At 40.1% G+C, this 21,216-nt stretch overlaps 1 protein-coding gene across 3 annotated transcripts in view; it reads left to right on the top strand.

The window, feature by feature from the left end:
- Positions 1-10,416, top strand: part of aopep (aminopeptidase O (putative)) — a 255,885-nt gene extending 245,469 nt beyond the window's left edge. For all 3 annotated transcript variants that reach the window (XM_051929668.1, XM_051929667.1, XM_028805344.2), the window contains exon 17: positions 10,012-10,416. The gene's annotated coding sequence lies outside the window, so the exon portion shown is untranslated. The remainder of the gene's footprint in view (positions 1-10,011) is intronic.
- Positions 10,417-21,216: the final 10,800 nt, after the last annotated feature.

Here is a 21,216-nt window from a genome sequence, read left to right as displayed (position 1 = left end):
AGGATTTTTGTTCTGATTTTGACTACATAAAAAGGAGTAGGTGGAACTGAGAAAGAAAAAAATGTCAGCAAAAAAAAAAAAAAAACTTGTACAATTGTAATTGGATACTGCATCTACTTCTAGGCCATCTCCTTTAATGGATAGTTTGCTGCAGGAACTTAGTCTTTTTCCATTTTTAGAAAATGGAAGCATTTAAGCATTAGCAGACTGCAAAGCATTTCCTTCCTAACAGCAATATACTACTGTACTGGATGCCCTTTTTTCTTCCTTCCTTTCTTTCTTTTTTTTTTTTTACTTTTTACATTAAGTAACCCCACAAGAGCATTTTAGTGTTTTGCCTTCCACTTCAAAAATTGTGTGTCTTCGGTTTAAGTCTGGTAGTTTGATTGAATACTGCACCATTTATTTTCACTAAGTAAAGCATAATAAAAGGAGTGGCCAAAATATGACACAGGGTTTTCTTAAAAGTGGATGAGTATTTTTCTTTCTCTTATTAAATGTATGAACAAGAAAGAAGTAAAAGGTGCATTTTTACATGAAACAATTACTATGTTTACTTGGTTTATAGTTTGGGATTCTGTGAGACAGAGTATGTGCAGACACGGCCTAAATCTCTGTATTGCTTACATTTGTAAAATCCTCGGGATACATCAGTTAATAGATTACTGTTACAAATACGTATTTAATGGAAACATTTAGATTGCTGAAGCAACATTTTAAACACCATAGACCATGATTGTAATAAAGAATTTGAACACATATTCTTAGCATTTAACTGACGGGAAAATTTAATAAATGTAATTCTCTTTGCAGTTTGTAATGTCTGTAGATATCAATATCTCTTAAAATGAGGGTCAGTCAATAACTATCCACACTTTTCGGATCATTTTGTTTGGGTTCTGCCTTGATCAGTCAGTTTCTCTGATTGTTTTCTAGGAGTAAGGATGGCCGCTCTGCTCCCTGTTTATACTAAAGAAGAGCAGCAAGCAGTGATCCGTTTTTTGTTGGCTGAAGGTACCACGGGCTGAAATCCTCATTGGTTCATCAGAAGCATGGTATACACTTGCTCAATCAGTAGTGGACATGGACAGGCGTCCTGCTCCTCCTTCATGCGTAACACTTGTCTGATCATTTTTGAACTTCTCAAACCATTTGTTAACACACTTCCATGTAAAACACTGTCTCCACATTGTGCAGTAAGCCGTTTACAGATTTCAGCCCTGATACCCCTTCAGCCCATAAAAAGCAAAGTGATCTTGTTTGGTGAAAATGGAGAGCGGATTGGCCACATTACTCCTAGAAAACAGCAAGAAAAACTGACTGATCAGTGCTGAAACTTTGCCACTGTGACCACAGACACACCACGTTTCCACATGTGTCCTGGGAAAGCTGTAGTGCCAACCCAAACAAAATGATCAGAAAAGTGTGGGAAATTATTGACTTAGTGACACATTTCGTCATAAACCTTGAGAACTGTGCAATTTTTCTCGGACAGTTTCTTTCAACATGAACAGCGGAGATCTAGGTGTCTTTTTCCAGAGATAATCAGTAGAGTAGTCAGGCCCTTGCAGAGCTCAGCACACTGCAATAAACATTGTTCATCAATATTCAGAAATCTCACAGTCAAGGAGCAAGAAACTAAAAATAAATGTTAAGTGTTGTTTGAACAGAAGTGTCTCACAAAGTCTTCCCCATGTTTACACAAAGTTCAGATCCGGTTTAATGTTCTGGTGGCCATCTTTTCTAGACTGACTGCGGTGATACTGCATGTCATCCAGACAATCACGTGCATAGCATCCTAATAGCTTGAACCTTCAATATAGTGGAACCTTTAAAAATCAGACACCAGCATAATGATAAAATATAAATACATCTTAATAAAAACTAATAATGCATTCTGAGACTAAGCACATATGAGTAATAAATTAAGATAATCCCTGGCAACTTTTTTTTCCTACAGTTCCTTTTTCACTTCAGCTCTAGCAGTTGCCTCTTTAAAACATAAATTCTCACTTACAGGTACAAACTTGGGCTGGGGGAGGTGGGGGTGTCTGTTTTAGTAGCAGCAGTAGTCGTCATATTGTCACATGTATAGAGCACAGTGAAGTTCTTACAACACTTGCCACTGTTCAGTGCCATGATAAACAAGTATGTGTTAAAATATGCAACTTAGTTTTATTTAATAGAAAACAGAAAGCAGACATTATTCCACGGTGCTTCTCTGACACAATCAAGTGAAAAAAGTAAGTACACCTCAGTAAATGGACATATTAACGTTTTATCTTCAGTTAAACAGCATCTATAGATAAAGTTAATATAACAAACATCATGTCATTTTTACATTGGGTATTCAATTGTATAATTTAAATAAATATAAATTTCTTACGTGGAAAAAGTACACCCCTATATTTCTCAATCCCTCAAATACCTAAAATTAGAAACAGGTGCTAGAGGAGCCTGTCTTATTTAAACCTCAGACATTTAGTTTGGTTTGCTCTTTGATGTTGAAGTGTGTGTTATAACCATGTCTAGATCAAAAGAACTGTGTGAGGCCTGTAAAAACTGTCTGAGATGTAAAAAGATCTCCAAACAATTGGAAATCAACCATTCCACTGTCTGGAAGATCATCTACAAGTGAAGAAGATTTCAGACAACTGCCATTTTGTCTGGTGTGGGCCGTGCCAGCAAGTTCAGCTCAACAGCAAAACACAAGTTGCTGAAAAAAGTCTCTTAAGAACCCCAGAATTGTACACCTATAGGTATCAAAGTGCATGAGTCTACCATTAAAAGGCTGCACAAATTAGTTCAATATGCAACATGTGCTGGGGAAACCTTTGCTGTTAAGAAAGAGCATCAGGACAAGGCTAAAGTTTGCCTATGAATACCTGGGCAAGTCCAGAACTTCTAGAATAATGTGCTCTGGTCAGACAAGGCCATGCCAGAGTTATTTGGCCAGAAAAACACATTTGGTGAAATCCAAAGACAGCATTTGCTCAAAGAACTTGATACCAACTGTTAATCATGGTGCTGGAAATGTTATGGATTGGGGCTGCTTTGAATATCAGTGCTAGGGCAGCTCACCATTGTAGAATCCATTATGAATACTTCATTGTACTAGGGGGTGCTTGATGTGAGACCACCTGTCAGAAGGTTGAAGCTGAAAAGAAAAGGCACCTTGAAACATGAGAATGATTCAAACATACCAGGAAATCCACCTAGAAATGGGTGAAAAGAAAGAGATGGAGGGTTCTGGAATGGCCATGTCCAAGGGTGGATTTAAATCCCATCATGATGCTGTGGGTGGATGTGAAATGGGTTACATACACAAGATATCCCTTAAACATTGCACAGCTGAAAGAAAGAATTAGAATTCTGCATAGACAAGTGGAAAACAGCATGTCTCAGCTGAGGTCAGAGACTGGTAGACAGTTGTAGAAAATGTCAACTTGAGGTTGTTTCTTCCAAAGGGGGCAACACCAGCTATTAGAACCAAAGGTGGACTTACTTTTTCCACAGATGGAAATGGAATGTCTGTTAATTTTTCACTGAATACATTGCTGCAAAGTCACATATATATCATTTTTTTCCATTATATATCCCCTTTATCTAAATATACTGTTTAAAGCAAGATCAGTCCAATGTATGTCTTCAGCTAGAGCTGCTCAGTTTCCCTTCCAAAGGAAGACACTTGGTTATGGACATGGATTTCATAGCAACTCAGTAGTTTTTCTTAAACCTCCCATTTTTAGTGTGCTTTGGTTAAGCAAAAACACACTAAATCATCGTCCACCTGCTTGTGTGGCAGACACAACCTGAGTTGGACAGATTAGGCCCCCCTAACCCCAGCAACAGGTACTTCCTAGACAGCCCTAGGACCATGAGAGATATAATCCCCCCTGCATTTTTTTTACTTTGCCCTGTTGGGTCTTCTCCCAATAGAGGAGTCACTTACTATAAGAGTGCATCCTCAGTACAAGACCCCATCAGTTGGCTCCTGTTGTTTCTGTTTCAAGGACCTCCGGTATTGTTGTGTTCTTCACCCTGTTACAAAGAGTGAACTCTAAAATTCACCACAGGACCCTTATGTTGGCCTTGACATATTCAGCCAAGAGGAAAGGCCAGAAAATGAACAGTCATTATTTGTTCATCCATTTTGAAACATGCCTAATTCGATTAAAAGAGTCAAAGGAGAACAGAGCAGGAGCCGCCCCTTGATTTGATGCTATCCCATGACAAACATTTCACAAAAACAAAGAGAATCTAGCTGGAGGGTGGTGTTCAGTGGCAACAATCTACTGAACAAGGTGTCTTATGTGCCATGATCAAGATTGGTCAGGAGTTGCCATAAGGACTCACTACCTGTAAGAGTGGGGATCAGTCATGATGACAAATACTGTATCACCATAATGTGTAACATATTGTATTAAATACATACATTATGTCAAAGGAAAAGCAGGGCAATGGCCTGTCTGTTTCTCCTCCTTCTGCTCTTCCACTGAAGCTCCTGACCACTGCCAAGAAATGCCAGCCTGGTCTCACTCCTTGCAGCCCCACAGATGCATTCCATTTGAGCAAATGGAACAGACTGTTAAGTAGGATATGCAGTGGGTGGCAGGAGATGTGGACGCCTCATAATAATTTTCATTCTTGCCTTTTAAATGCCCTTTGCAGCCTCTTGAATGGACAGTGTTCAGGGATTTTTTTTTTTGTTGTTGGCTTAAGAAGTTATTAAAAAATTCTGCAAAGTTTTTTCTACATATATTTAGATACAGAGAACTCCATTGTAATTTTAGATTTTTTTTTTTGTGCGTCTGCCTTTTTCAAATAAAAATGTATCCCACATAAAGTGAGAAAATAAGAGTCAGAAAACTGCAGTGAAGCAGATTGATGTGAAGTCTGGTCTTTTAAACTCATCAAGCTGAGAAAAGCTCTCTTTTTTTGTAGTACAAAATGGTCTCAGCCTAAGCCATGGACTGGCTGTTCCATTCGCCTTCCTTGCCTCCCTCATCCTTCCCATGATCCTCTATGCGTTATGTTGTAGAACTGACTTTTAAGCCCTCTTCTGGAGCTACTTTTGGATTTGAATATTACTGTTGATGTTTCTACTACTAGTTGTGCTCCACACTGTTCTCGCTTTTTAAATTCTTCTATTATATCCAATTTTAAAACCACATTCTCTAGTCTTGATGTACATGCTCAATTTGATGGTATCAATGATTCTGTCTTTTCTTCTTGTAAAATGGTTTTAGACTCAATTGCTTCGCTCAAGATACGCTGTAATAAATGAAGACATGCTACCTGGCTAAATGAAACTACTAAAATATTAGAATTATTTATAATCAATTGGTTGATCACCTTAACTACAATAATTTATTTGAGATCTACCAAACTGGCTTTAGGCGTTATCATGGTGTTGAGACGGCACTCCTGAAAGTATTCAATGACATCTCTATTACTGACACAGGTGGCGTTGCAGTCCTTGTCCTCCTTGACCTGTCCGTTGCCTTTGATACTATTGACCATGAGATATTGATGTTGAAGTTTGAACATCTTGTTGGGCTTAAAGGGGCTGCTCTTAACTGGTTCAGGTCACATCTAATTGGTAGACACTTTTCAGTGACTTTAAATTCCTCTTTTTTGTCTACTGCTTCTCTTAAATGTGGTGTTCTTAGGGGATCCATTTTGGGTTCTATTTTATTCTCTATATACCTTCACCCTATTGGAGCTATTTTTTAGGAAATTTAACATTTCTTTTCACTGCTATGCTGATGATGCACAGGTTTATATTCCCATCTGCAACTCTGCAATGAATCAACTGCACAACTGTCTTTTTGAATTATGATCCTAGATGGCTAATAATTTTCTTCATTTGAATCAAAATAAAATGGAGGTGCTTATAGTGGGTCTATCAGCTAAAGCCCAAATTGGTCTTGGACTTCTCGGCTCTTTCTCTGTCTTTTGCAAACCACAAGTCCGCAATCTTGGTGTTATCTTTGACAGTAACCTAACTTTTGAAAAACAGATTAATTCTGTAGTGAAGAGTTGCTTTTTCCAGCTTCATCTTTTAGGTAAGATCAAGCCTTTTTTTTATCTTCTAGGGATCTTGAGAAAGCTACTCAATGCTTTTATCTTTTCTTGCCTTGATTACTGCAACTCGCTGTATTCTGGGATTAACCGATCCCTGATATGCACGTTACAGTTGGTCCAGAATGCTGCCGCTCGCTTTCTGGTTGGGGCAAGAAAGTCTGACTCTGTTTCTCCAATATTAGCTTCTTTACACTGGCTGCCTGTCAGTTTTCGAAGTGATTTTAAGATCTTGTTGCTAGCCTGCCTATTTATCTGATTTGTGTGCTTTACACCAGCCATCTAGAGCGCTTAGATCTTCTGGTCAGTTGTCTCTTGTTGTCCCTCGTACCAAATGTAAAACTAAGGGGGACAGGGCTTTTGCAGTCGTCTACAATTGAACTGTTCAAAACAAGATTAAAGACTCATTTCTATTCACTTGCTTTCCATGACCTGCAGTAATACTGATGGTTTCCTCATTGTGATTATGTAATCTTACTTCTATTTATTATTTATTTTATTTATGTTCATTTGTTTTATTTCTATTTATGTTATTTATGTTAATTGTATGGTTTTTTTTCTTCTTTTATTGTAAAGCACTTTGGCCACAGCATTCCTATGTTGTTTTAAATGTGCTATATAAATAAATTGACATCGACGTACTTCCAGGATCAGAAATGCCCTCTGAGACTTCTGGGGATGTCATTCAGAACTCCTTCAATACCACCAGGGGTCCCCTCAGTCCTAAACAACGGACTGTAAATAAAAGGGACAGGCAGCCTCGCTGAGGATGATATAACACGCCTCCCTGCTACCCACTGTCTGAGTAAGGGACTCTTCGCTGGCTTGTTATTATCTCCTGCTTTTGTTCTATTATTGTATCATTCATGGAATAGTAACTTCCAAGATATTTGCTGACTTACAGTCTTTGTGTTAGGATATTTTGTGGTTAGCTTTTTGTTCCGCAATGGAAGTTGTAGCCCTGGTCTTGACCATTTGGAACTTCACAAAAGAGAGGTTGACAAAACATTCAGACTTACACAACCATGATTTGCATGTACTACCACTTGAAGGAAATCTATAGACTACAGCAAGAAACAAGGTAAGTTCACATTCAGAAAGTACAGGGATGCCCAATTCCACTCTCACTGACACTGAGCCAGTTTAGAGCATATCTTTGGGATGTGAGAGGAAATCAGAGCACCACGAGAAACATCCAGACACCGACAGAACCTTGCAACTCCACACAGAGTGAAGTAGTACTGCTGCATTAGTCAATATGTGCTCACCACCACTGACTTTGTATAAAATATCAGGATAAGATCAGCCCTGAAAAGTAAATCTTGCTCAGTTTTGGTGTGCCCGGTCGCCTTAATGCATTCTCATGCCTGACTTTTTTCCCCCCAGTTTATCAACAGTGTGGGCAAACCAAGATGGGAGCTCCAGAACGGCATGTCCTTCCTTCAGTGTGCCTGCCTTTATCAGATGATCTACTGTAATGGCCTTGTTCTTTCATAGTATCTTTTGGAATGTGGCTTGCATGCTGGACACACAGTGGACCTGACCTCCAGTGCCTACTGAGCTGATAACAGTTTTAATTGAGCACACTGGCTCAGTTCAGCAGGAACAGGAGTCGAGCCCCTCAGCAGACATTCCAGAGGTGCGTTACGTCACACAGAAGTGCTGTGATGCGCTTGTGCAGCCCCTAAATCAGCCCTACTAAATTATCAAGTTGTGTCAAAATGTCCCACAGGTTTCTGGATGAGAAAAAAAAATCTTGCACCTCCTGTTTACGTCTCCAGACTCAGCTCCTTAAAATGCTGCCGAAAAGAAAATATGAAGATGGCAAGAGAAGAGGGATTTTTAATTCCAATCTATTCTAAATTATTTAAGCAGTTACTGGACAAAAGATGAGTCAAAAGCTTTTAAAGAGCTGCTGTGGAAAAGGTTTCACTTAAATCAAATAATTACATCTCTGTGGGGAACAGGGTGAAGGTCTGAGCTGTGAGTCATGTTTCAGGAAAGTGGACATATTTTGTATTGTGTTCCAGAATGTTCTTTTGTTCCTAAGTGCTTTTAGATTTTGTTCCAAGTGTCAAGACCTGAAGGTAGGGAATGTGCTGTGATGATCTCCCTGCATCGAGTCTGCTTTGTTTTTTGGGATGAAGGGTTCAATAGAGAATAAAAACTGACTGACTGTTAATGCTGTGCCTTCTGACCAGTAAACCATTTCATGTGCAGCATATGGATATACTGTATATTTGATAAATTATTACAGCATTTGCGACTAAAGTGGCATGCTCATTGTGGACAGAACATGTACAATTGTCCAGAGCAGAAGACTCAACCCTGCACAGGGTGCCTGTACATATCCATCATGCCGCTATAATACAACAGACTCCAGTTCTGAGGGGTCAGCGTTTGATATGCATGGACCCTGTGGTTCACTAAAACAAGCTGTGTGCATCACACATGGTGCTGTGCATGACTGTGAAGATGCAACTTCCATTTGTCTTCTCAGACGGACCTAAATTTCCTTTTATATGTGTCTGCAGGATTTTTCTCTAAATGCTATCGGTGCATTCAATCACGTGCAGTCGGCCATACTTACAGTCCTTTGGCAGCGTTATCAGTAATTGAGCTGTGATGACCCACATGCTTTTCGTTGCAGATTCTTTTTTAAAACACATATAAAATAAAATTACCAAGTTAAGTAGTAATGTCATTGTTCCCAGAGTGCATTGAAATTCTTACTTGGATGTTCTACCAACACACAACAAGTGGCCACTTCCTGGCACCACAGTTGTTATGGCCTCCTGAAGGCCTCGGGGTACATATAAAAAGAGAAAATAACACGCAGTAAACCGTATCTCTAACGCAAACTCCAGTTTAGTTTTCTACTTTACTGACAGAAAATTAGAGACCATTACACAAAACAGAAACAAAGGTAGGAGGATAACACTTACTTAGCTTTTGAGCTAACTAAACACAAAGTTGGGTTCACACCACTAATCAAATTAGTTAAGTAGCAATTACAACCAAGACAGCAAGCTTCAAACAAAGATAATCAAATCTTAACAACAGAACACCCCAGCCAAGCCTAAGTCTCCAAACCTCGCTCTGCTGGACACAAGGTCTCTCTCTTAACCCCCTTATTTGATTAGATAAACTTTTTAATCCCAAGGGGAAATGCAGATGCATACAGCAGCAGAAACATAGACAAATAAATAACAAATTTGTATTTGTTCAGAAACAGAAAATTAAAGTCAAGTATATAATTTAGTGTGGGCCGGTGAGGAGGATGCATTGAGGAAAAGCTGAAAGTAACACTTCCATATCTTGTGTGTTGTGCATAAAAGGACGGCCGAGTTCCTTCTTTTGCTTAAGTATAATTTTGAACTGGCTAATCAAGACATATTATGGCATTGTTGTCACATAAAACCAAATTTAAGAGGCTTTGTACTGTCCTGTCCAAGATGCAAAGTGTGTAAAATGATCAGACTTCAAGAAGCCACCAGAATTCATGGTGGACAGCCAATGAAAGGCCATGTAATTGAGCGGTGAAGTTTGTTGAAGAGAAGGAAGTCTCAAGGACCACATTACCACAGACTATAAAAAAAACAGTAATATCAGCGGCCACTGTTCGCATTTATCTATAAACAGTGCACCTACATTTCCTCTTACATTCTACCTAAATAACTGTCTTATGGTGACATAGGGTGGCAGTGGGAAAAATGTCAGCTTTATTGGTGGGATTTACAGTTTTTCTTCTTCCACAGCAGAACAAAATATGCTTAAATCATTCACTAAACTGAACTTCACAAACAATTTCTTAACAGGTGTATGAGCTCGTAGCTCTCAATCCAAAGCAGCCTTGTAGTTTGTCTTTTTTTTTATTATATCACTTAAAAAGAGAAAAATTATATGTTATGGTTTGGTTTCCCTTAGATTTCTGTTTTGCTATCCCTGCATCAAAAGATCTGAAGAAAACCAGCAGTGACCTTGGAACTGCAGCTATACAGCTAACACATGGAGGAGCCCAGCCAGGCGAAAATGTCATTCTGATGGAAGCCACATCTCTGTTTTCTAATCCACGCCAAACATGGCAGCAGAAGACACTTCAAAGAGATTACGTGTAGCTGTAGGTTTGACTATTTTTAGCAGGTTGGTAAAATTTTTGCCACACAACCTTACCACAGCTTTCTTTTTTAAGGAAAGAAGAACTTGCAGCCATTTGACATTCTTTTCAGTTAATTATAATTTTGTGTTCAATGCTTTTAATATTTCAAATGAGCCAAGTACTGTACATCTGAATTTTTAGCTTGCTAAGAATAAAAATGAAAGTGCTTTTAACCTCCTGTGTTTTTACTATGATTATTTTACCTGCTTCCTGAATATTGAATTCTTTTTTAACTGTTGATCATTTGCACCACAAAAAATCAGCTAATAAACTGAACTCAGGCAGAATAACTGGTGCGAAGTCAAAGAGAGCTGACAATTCTCGGAAAACATCAGTAGCAGTGCTGAACTACTCAGTACGATGGATTATTGGGAGGTCTTAAATCATTAGAAATGATGGCCCTTAATGAAATGCTTAATACTGTATATTGGTAGATTTAAAAGACACGTAACAATAATCTTCCTGTTGTTATTGCCGTCTTTCTTGAGCAATGCAGTCTTTACAACAATTATATGGATTTATAAGGGTCATGTCACATTAGGGCCAGTTTATACTTCACACTCAGAAAGTGTACACGCATGCATCATGGCTACGTGTTCCCAGCGTTCATTTGACAGAAATTAACGTGACACGTGTGCAAGTTGCAGCACCAGAAAAAAATTGGTGGTCACGGTGTGTTCAAGTTGGAACGTGACGTCAGATTCCCTGCTTACTATCAACACGTGACAAGAAGCCGCTCTGCAGATCCTACAGTGTGTGCGCTTTGATGTTTGATGAATGGTTGATGCGGTGAAACAAATCATCAAACTTAAATGCTGACATACAAACGTATTTGTGATGCTTTTCTTTGTCTGTTTCTCACATAGGCAATACAAGAGTCACATATTCCCCATCGTAATGACGCAATACACTTTAAAGGCCTCACATACCATCTTATGTACCATCTTTTTTTATTTTTTGCACATTTACAACAGCATCATAATTTATTTGAGCCACTGAGAAAAAAAATAGGGACACAATGAATTAAAAAAAGGTCCATTTCGTGATTAAAGTGGAAAATTTGACTTTAATCTCGTAGTATATTTTGTCATTAAAGTAAAACGCCGTAAATGTTATCTTAAAACCAACCTCACTATGTGCTTCTGGGGCTTCGTCCTGCACTGTCAACATCTACACAGAACACATTAAATGTATGATATTCCAGCTCTCTGCACATTTACACTCCTTAGATTTACTATATACTTGATATCACTTTTACGATGAAATGTTACATTTTACAGATAAATCATTGACTTCATTTAAATAATGAATATTGTCAGTAATTACACGTGGGGGCGGCACGGTGTGGAGCGGTGGCATTGCTGCCTCACAGTAAGGAGTCACGTCACTGGTGTTCCCTGCCTGTAGTTTGCATGTTTTCCTGGTGGGTTTCCACAGTGTGCTCTGGTTTCCTTCCAAGGACATGCTGATTTGCAGATTTGGTGATGCTAAAATGACGCAAGTGTATGTGTGTGTTTGTATTCACCTTGCGATGAGCTGATGCCCTGTCCAGGGATTGTTTCTGCCTCATGCCCGATGCTGCCTAGATTGATGAATGTAATCATTAAATATCCATCCTTTTCAGAGATATTGTGGCAAAGTGTCCTGGGAATTTAATGGGTGTTTCCGGCAATTTACAACACAGTGAACTGTTGTCAGCAAGTCTGACATACCCAATGACTAGAAGTTATGTAATGTGACATCAGCTTAATTGGGTTATCATGGGTAATTACAATTTATCAATGCAGACAATGTCTTATACACACATATTCTGACTAATATAAAACACTTCTCAGAAGCGCTGTTGTGAATTAAAACAGAATATACACAAACATGACCAAACATCTGAACTGAAGATTCCCCCTCCCTGCCCCTTTCATTGGTCAGGAGTCCAGCCTAGTAACAGCTTATGCATTGGCTAACATTGTGCTTCACATGATATCAACAAAAGGTCTGCAGTGAGAGACTTGTGAAACAAAAAAGGTGTGAGAACCTCATCAGGAAGAGAATCTGCCTTGGACTTATGCAACAAGCAGAAAGGCAGTTCACCCGTACAGTTTCACAGCCTGTCGGTAAATAATTCCGAGGTACTCCAAATGTGGACATGAATATAAATATAACAATGGGATGTAGGTCTACAATCCAAGGGACTGATTGTGTCCCATTTTCATTCATGAGGTGTGTTGCTGGCAGTGGTTTATTTAACAATATTTCAGTTAAAATGCAGGTGTTTGGGATGTTGGAAGCATACAACTGAATTTTTTCATACATGTTTTGTTATTGTTTGTTGTAGTCCAGCGTTGGTCACCACAGATGCCTATTCTGTAAGACACTTTTATCTCTCCATTCTGCTTGAAACATGAGGGTAAAGATTTTTCTCAATCATCACTACAAACTACATGGGGTAACAAAAAAGTATCATTTTAGTCAGTTATTGCACCCACTAATGTTAAGGTAATGTGTATTTGTATTTATATTTTTCACTTTGGACATATCTGACCATGTCAGTAAGTTCTAAAGTGGGTACCACTACTGCCTACTGCTTTGACCCCTGACTCTGGTGTCATCTTTGGCCACCTTTCATCCTGTGGTAATGTTTTATTTTTCTGTCAGGGTCTGAAGACTCACTGATTATCCCATCATCCATTTTGTCTCCAGTTCATGGTTGCAGGGAGTTGGTGCCTGTTGTGGCGGCACTGGGCACATGGCAAGAGCAAGATCTGGACATTCTTTCAGTCCATCCTGGTGGTCAGTCACGCACACACCCACCCTCACTTATGTAGAACCAGTTCACCTAATTTTGAGTGTTTTTGGCTGTGGGAGAAAAACTCACATAGACGCAGGGAGGACATGTAAGATTCACAAAGGCATTTCAAAGGGCAGAGATTCAAACTTAGGAATGGGGAGATAGCGGTGCCCGCCATGGTCCCACTGTGCTGCCCCATAGGTTACTTGGTGGCAAAAGACTGTGGGTTTGAGGAAAAGTGTGCTAAATAATCAACCATTGAGCATTTTAGACCAGCCCTAGTGTTCATTGCTGCCCAGGCAGGTATTACATCCTTCAAGATGAATAAAGCCGCATTCATATAATTTGTAGGGATAATATAATCAGATGCACAAAAAATAAACATTAAGGTTAAAAAAAAATCATTAATACTGTAAGCTTGTGTGATGGATCCAGAGATGCTAAAGAGGATTGATTCTGAAGTTAGTGACCGAGTAAAAAATATAAATCTGCAAATCCCAACCCCTCCATGTTGGGGTGACAGCACAAGGCAGTGTCTATTGCTGCTCCTTCCCTGATCCTGTGCCTGCTTACTGCCTTTGTGGAGTGTGCACGTTCCCCTGAGGTTGTGCAGGTTTTCTCCAGGTACCCCAGTTTTCCTCTCACATCCCACAGATTAGGCTAGTGATTCTAAATAGGTGTGAACGATATGAGGGTCTCATCCATGTTCAGCTCCAGCCTTGTTTGCTTGAACAGGTCAGGTTAGGGAGCATGCGCTGGTACAGGGCATTGCTGCACCCACCACACAATGAAAAAGCTTCAGAACCTGGTTGGCATACCCACAGTCCAGTCCCACCCCCCGGACATGGCTATCTTCAATAATGAGGATCCTGCGAGCTGGAACGCCATACAGGAACAGGCCGTCCCCAGAATCCTTAAGTGGATTTGAAGGTTTTATTTTATGACTTTCACAATTTGGTATGGCAGATATATATAAATGGTACAAATGTTTCTGCAATCTGTCTGACCAAGGCAGAATTTCTCAAGAGACTTTGAACATCTGCCCAAAGAATGTTAACTGCAGATGTGGCCATAGCATCTCTGGACATACAGAGGTATACAAAATGATTTGAGTACACAATTAAATCTTGATGTGTTTGAGTGGCTTCTCGCACAAACTTCAGTTAGTGTATGTCAAAGAGAAAATAATTCTACTGGTAATTTAAAATAAATAGAAAATAAATAAAATATGGCTAATTCTGTAAATACTGAGCCCCCATAGTATGGGCTAACTTTGTAAGCACCAGTGAAAAGAACCTAAAACCCAAATCCTTCTTCATTTGAGATAGTCAGCTAGCAAGACGACTATAAAGATAAAGTCAGTCCACAAAGATGCTGTTGAAATACATGGACTCTGCTTTGAGGGACTCCCAAATTGCTCGGCTTCTTAGCAGCTCTCATTTCTGCCACTTGTTCTCTCAATCTCATTCTTGAGGTCAGTACCCACAACTATAAGTGAGGATCTCTCCAGATCAAGAGGAGATGCTGAGGTGGTTTGGGCATGTTGTAAGGATTTCCTCCAGGCAACTCCCCCCAGAGCTACTCCAGGCACTACCCACTGAGCAGAGACCCTGTGGCAGACCCTGGACATGCTGGGGAGATTATATCACTCAGTTGGCTTGGGAACTTCTGGGAATTTCCCAGGATGAGCTGGAATCAGGGAATGACTGAGCTGAGGACAGGGAAGTCTGGGCTGACCTGCTTGGGTTACTGTCACCATGGCCCTAACCAGGGAAATGGGTGTCTGTGTAGAAACAGGCATTTTACAAAACTGAGTCATCTGGTGGAAAGGAATGTGAAAACCACTAAGATTGACTGGGGTATGAAATGGGTACTTAACAAATGTGAGCTTCATTACTGAACAAAATATCAGATTATATCTTTCTGAAGGCCTCTGGGAAGCTTTGAGGCCAAGCATAACATTCAGATGGGAACATCACTGAATATTGTGATCTTAAGGTTTGCTGCAAGTAGGGAATCCTGGGCTCTTATCATAAACCATGGCAGAGGCACTAAAAGACTTGTGATGGTGCAATAGAAAGCAATGTTGTTGTCATAAAGTGCAGAGAGATGCTGAAGAAAAACATCAAGCAGTCTACGAGAGTTGTGGAGCTTGGCAGTGGACATATTTTTCAAGAAGCTACAAACTAAACGTTAGTGTGATGTAAACTTGCTCCAATGTGGAATATCACAGGAATTACAACCTACTGTACAATCCCAGTATGGACCAAGCATATTTGATGAAGAATGGATGGAACTTTCCACCAAGATGTTTAAAATTCTTCTTGTGTTCAGAACAGAACAATACAATGGACCACATTGAGCATCATTAGGGCAGCCCATGCTCTGCCCATGTCCAAGTGGTTTTTCCATCACATCCCCAAAGACCTCCTGATTCCAAATTAACTTTGTGATGGCTTGTTATTCTCTCCAGAGTGCCTGTCACCCAGTTCTGCCAGGTAAGCTCTGGCCCCTGGTACTCTCCTGTTAAATTGATTTGAGAATGAGCTTCATTAGCCCACTATTGCCCCACAACGACTCATTGCCCTGATGCAAGTCAAATTTAGCTTTTAGACCCAGAGGTTACCTGAGCCAGCAGCCTGATGGGAATTTAGCAGCCAGAGGGTGTCAGAGATAGTCCTTTCTCTACTGTGACTACCTTGACAGTGAGAATATGGAGCCACTTGTCCACTCTGTCAGTAATGAAACACTGCATGAACTGCTTATCTTCATATTTAAAAATCACAGGACTAATGAAAGTCATAGAGGGGCAAATTCCTGTGGTCTTTAGTCATCCTGGGCCACACCTCCCAGATTTCAGGGTCTTGTTTTCAAACCCTGCACCCGAGTTTGTACTTCCTGAGTATGGGTGGGTGTTCCTTCCATGTCAGTTTGACTAGCGATTTTAGTGTAAGTTGGGGTATATGCATGAGTGGGCCCTGTGACTGACTGGTGTCCTATTCCTGAATAGGCTCCAGTACCCATCACCTGAACAGAACACCTGGCTTTGAGTATGTTAGGATCAACCATCATTGATATGCCTTAAAATTAAAGGAACAGATGGAGGGGTGCCTCCACTTTACAAAGAGTCCCTCTAAACCAAACAAGTTGCTTATTACTCTCATAGACACATACCATCTTCTTGATGGTGCTGCAGAAGTCGCCTAGACATTTTACAGTTCAGCAGAAAAATAAAAAATAAACTAAATTTGCCGAGTTCTTCTGCAGAGCAAAAGGTAAATGTCAGAGAGTGTGAATAAACAGTATAAACATGAGGCTTAGAGCGAAGCCGGCTGAGTCAGCCGCAAAGAATGTCGAGACACACGTCTGCCCCTCGCAGCTGGTATCAATGGCTCTGTTCAAAGCAGTTTATCGTAAAATGCTAAAACAATTCCTACCATTTTGTTCTGGCTGCTGGTGGGAATTTCAGTAATTGAAATGCCCGCTCTGAATACTGAACTGTTGTACTCAAAGAATTGACACATCACTGTTCTGGTGACCTGTAATAAAAAGAAAATGAAAAAATAAATCTATTTTGTATTTGCCTTAGTTCACTTTCTGAAGCTGCCAATTCGGTTTCTGGATCTTGTGTTGCTAGAGGCTGACATGGCAGTGTTGGGCATAAAGCAGGAACAAAGCCTGGACAGGGCACAAACCCACCACATAGCATGTGCATTCATGTCGGGCCGCTTGAAAGTCATCAATCAAAAGCATTCCCTTATTATTTATTATTTACTTACTTGGCTGATGCCTTTATCTAAGGCGACTTATGACATTTGGATGCTTTTGTTTTTCCAATTGGAGCACAGGCAGGTAAAGTGATTTGCTCAGGGTCACACCGCCAGTAGCAAGACTTGAACCCACAACCTTAGGGCTTGCAGCCGAAAATCCAAAACCTTAACCACTATGCAACACTCCCTGCCATTTTCTTCTTAAAAGTAAGGACATAAACAAATCAAAGCTGGTTTAAAATAGGAGGTTGGAAATGAAAAGAAAAAAATTGAAACCTCACCTATTCTTCTAACATAATTACAGGTTCCAGAGCCAGTTCATGCAACACTGGGTCCAAAACAGGAGTGCCAGTTTGTTGCTGGGTCCATTCAAGCACTTCAAACTGGGCCAGTTCACAATCACCAGTTAACCTCCTTTTTTCCTTAGGAGGTTTATAAGAAGATAAAATCCTACCCAGTCAGCACTGTCACTATCACTGTCCTGCTCCACAGACAGACTGCGGAGATCGTTCCTCCCCCACACTATGTGACTCTTCAATTCCACTTTGGGTAAACATTAACATTATACAAAATTATTGTCTGTTATACCTGCATTTTTATCACTCTTTAATATTGTTTTTTTATCAATATGCTGCTGCTGGAGTATGTGAATTTCCCCTTGGGATTAATAAAGTATTTACAGTTAGGTCTATAAATATTTGGACAGAGACAACTTTTTTCTAATTTTGGTTCTGTACATTCCCACAATGAATTTTAAATGAAACAACTGAGATGCAGTTGAAGTGCAGACTTTCAGCTTTAATTCAGTGGGGTGAACAAAACGATTGCATAAAAATGTGAGGCAACTAAAGCATTTTTTAACACAATCCCTTAATTTCAGGGGCTCAAAAGTAATTGGACAAATTAAATAACTGGAAATAAAATGTTCATTTCTAATATTTGGTTGAAAACCCTTTGCTGGCAATGACAGTCTGAGGTCTTGAGCTCATGGACATCACCAGATGCTGGGTTTCCTCCTTTTTAATGCTCTGCCAGGCCTTTACTGCAGCGGCTTTCAGTTGCTGTTTGTTTGTGGGTCTTTCTGTCCGAAGTTTAGTCTTCAACAAGTGAAATGCCTGCTCAGTTGGGTTAAGATCAGGTGACTGACTTGGCCATTCAAGAATTTTCCACTTCTTTGCTTTAATAAACTCCTGAGTTGCTTTGGCTGTATGTTTTGGGTCATTGTCCATCTGTATCATAAAACGCTGCCCAATCAGTTTGACTGCATTTAGCTGGATTTGAGCAGACAGTATGTCTCTGAACACCTCAGAATTCATTCGGCTGCTTCTGTCCTGTGTCACATCATCAATAAATACTAGTGTCCCAGTGCCACTGGCAGCCATGCACGCCCAAGCCATCACACTGCCTCCACCGTGTTTTACAGATGATGTGGTATGCTTTGGATAATGTGCTGTTCCACGCCTTCTCCTTAACTTTTTTCTTGCTATCATTCTGGTAGAGGTTGATCTTGGTTTCATCTGTCCAAAGAATGTTTTTCCAGAACTGTGCTGGCTTTTTTAGATGTTCTTTAGCAAAGTCCAATCTAGCCTTTCTATTCTTGAGGCTTATGAGTGGCTTGCACCTTGCAGTGCACCCTCTGTATTTACTTTCATGCAGTCTTCTGTTTATGGTAGACTTGGATATCGATACACCTACCCCCTGGAGAGTGTTGTTCACTTGGTTGGCTGTTGTGAAGGGGTTTCTCTTCACCATGGAAATGATTCTGCGATCATCCACCACTGTTGTCTTCCGTGGACGTCCAGGTCTTTTTGCATTGCTGAGTTCACCAGTGCTTGCTTTCTTTCTCAGGATGTACCAAACTGTAGATTTTGCCACTTGTAATATTGTAGCAATTTCTCGGATGGGTTTTTTCTGTTTTCGCAGCTTAAGGATGGCTTCTGTCACCTGCATGGAGAGCTCCTTTGACCGCATGTTGTCTGTTCACAGCAAAATCTTCCACATGCAAGCACCACACCGCAAATCAACTCCAGGCCTTTTATCTGCTTAATTGATAATGACATAACGACGGACTTGCCCACACCTGCCCATGAAATAGCCTTTGAGTCAATTGTCCAATTACTTTTGAGCCCCTGAAATGAAGGGATTGTGTTAAAAAAATACTTTAGTTGCCTTACATTTTTATGCAATCGTTTTGTTCACCCCACTGAATTAAAGCTGAAAGTCTGCACTTCAACTGCATCGGAGTTGTTTCATTTAAAATTCATTGTGGTAATGTACAGAACCAAAATTAGAAAAAAGTTGTCTCTGTCCAAATATTTATGGACCTAACTGTATCTATCTGGGGGCAAAGCAAGAACCAGACCCAGATGGGATGCCAGCTGCCACACAGCCAGGCACTCTCCTCATACCAGGCCCTTCTGCACTTATTAAGAAATGGGAGGAAACTCGAGGACATTGAAGAAAGTTCACATGGGCAAATCTGCACAGGTAGTGATTGAGTCAAAAATTAAAACTCTGAAAAATTATGTGATTTTGATGTTTGTTCATTTTTACCATTTTGATTGACTCCATTCAGGAGACCTTTACTGGTGCCATTTAGTGTTCTGTTGTGTTGGCACTGCTACTTGTTAGGAGACGTTCACGTGTAGCAGGAGTGTAGGTGCCATCATAGCAGCCATCTTTAAAAAAACTCTGATGTCATGGATCTAAGGTACCAACTTGAACTAAACATGTTCACTTTTATTATGTATTTCTTATGCTAATAAATTACATTTTATTTATTACATCACTGCTTCCCTATTTTGTTGCAGTTTCTCTTGATGAACATGGCTGTCAAAAGTCTTGAGCCCTAAGTTTCTTAAACACAAATTCTGAGCCCTGAAAAAAATGTTTTCCTTGAGTATCGAGAATCTTGGGCATAGACTTGCCTGCTACCACCTTAAATACCCACTGGGCGATAACATCACAAGTCACATGATCTAAACGGGCAATCAAGTCAGACCAAGATAGTCATCAAAGTGGAATCAGTAAATGAAATAGAAATGAGATGAAATTTTGTAACACCTTGAATGCAAGAACTAACTAGAGCAGTTTGATTTTTTTATATACGTTAGTTGTAAAAAAAAAAAGAGCACTTACCTGCAGGGAGGGTGAGAAGGCTTCGGGAGCAAGCAGCTGTGGTGGTGGTATTAAGGCACGCCACAGGTGGAAATGTTGTTGGCAGTTTTGATGCGAATTAACGAACGCCAGCACACCAACATCCTGGCATTACTTCATGCCATACTTGGGGAAGGACGTCCGTATGGCCACAGGACAGAGTAACTGGTAGAAACATGAGGTACATAAGCCAGGTGTGCAGAATAGCCCTAAAATCTTAAGTAAGGAAGGAAGAAAAAAAAAAAAATTAAAGCATCTTCAGGAAGCTGCCTGAAGTTGGAGGTGCGTACACGTGAGACTGCGTGTGTGCCAGCAGCCAGGTACGCAAACGAGAAGCTCAAAATATAGGGGGTCATCTGCCTAGATTGAGGCTATAGGGGGTGGAGTTTCACAAGCGGAGTCGCTGACAGGTTGGTGTTGGGCCAGAGTTAATATCTGGCCAGGTAGTTCTGCTCAGCAGATAAAACAGACACCTACCCAGCAGGGGTCGTCTTTTGATCATCTGATGTAGGAGAGAGAAGGTAGCTGAGCGGTTGTGATAGAGCAATCCTTATCTAGCATTCCCATACATACAGTATTATTTGCTTTTCTTCATTGGGTTTTCTGTGTTTTGTGCCGTTTTCTTTCATTTTTGATTTTGATGACTGTTTTTCCTGTCCTCTTGATTTTTGTCCTGGGAGAAGGAGGAAGAAGAAAAGTTGTTTAATCATGTGTTTTTGTTATATATTTTTCAGTACCATTATTTTTGAGCCATGTAAATATTGTACAGATCCACCTCCACTTATTTTTGTTTACTGTTGTTTATATATTCAAACAGTGTCATTGCAGAGGACTGCATATACAGTAATTAAAGTGCATGACACTGGATTTTTTTTTGTTTTCGTACTGGTACTTTATTAAAGATTTGTTTTCTTTTGAATATTTTTGTTTCTGTGCCTCCAAATATACTACTGATCTGTTTGGATACGTTACAGACGCCCAGTGGCACCAAACCAGGCTTTGGATAGACTCTAAATAAAAAAAAGAAAAAAAATACTTATGATTAGTATTTGGGTCGCTACACAAACCTGGATCTTGGCCCCTTGAAGATATCAGATGACGTGACTAGGAATCACAGGGGATGCATACATCCCTCCTAACTTTTCAGCACCATTTCAAATTTCCAAAGTATTGCATGCTCATTGCATTTTAACAGCCAATAACTTGCTGCCTGACAGTGCCAGTGGCTGAACAGATGTTTTCCAGGTATGGTGAGTCACGGC

This window comes from Erpetoichthys calabaricus, chromosome 7 (assembly GCF_900747795.2).
Source record: "Erpetoichthys calabaricus chromosome 7, fErpCal1.3, whole genome shotgun sequence".
Taxonomy (NCBI): Eukaryota; Metazoa; Chordata; class Cladistia; order Polypteriformes; family Polypteridae; genus Erpetoichthys; species Erpetoichthys calabaricus.
The sequence above is the reverse complement of the archived record's forward strand: the minus strand, read 5'-3'. Positions and strand labels throughout refer to the sequence as shown.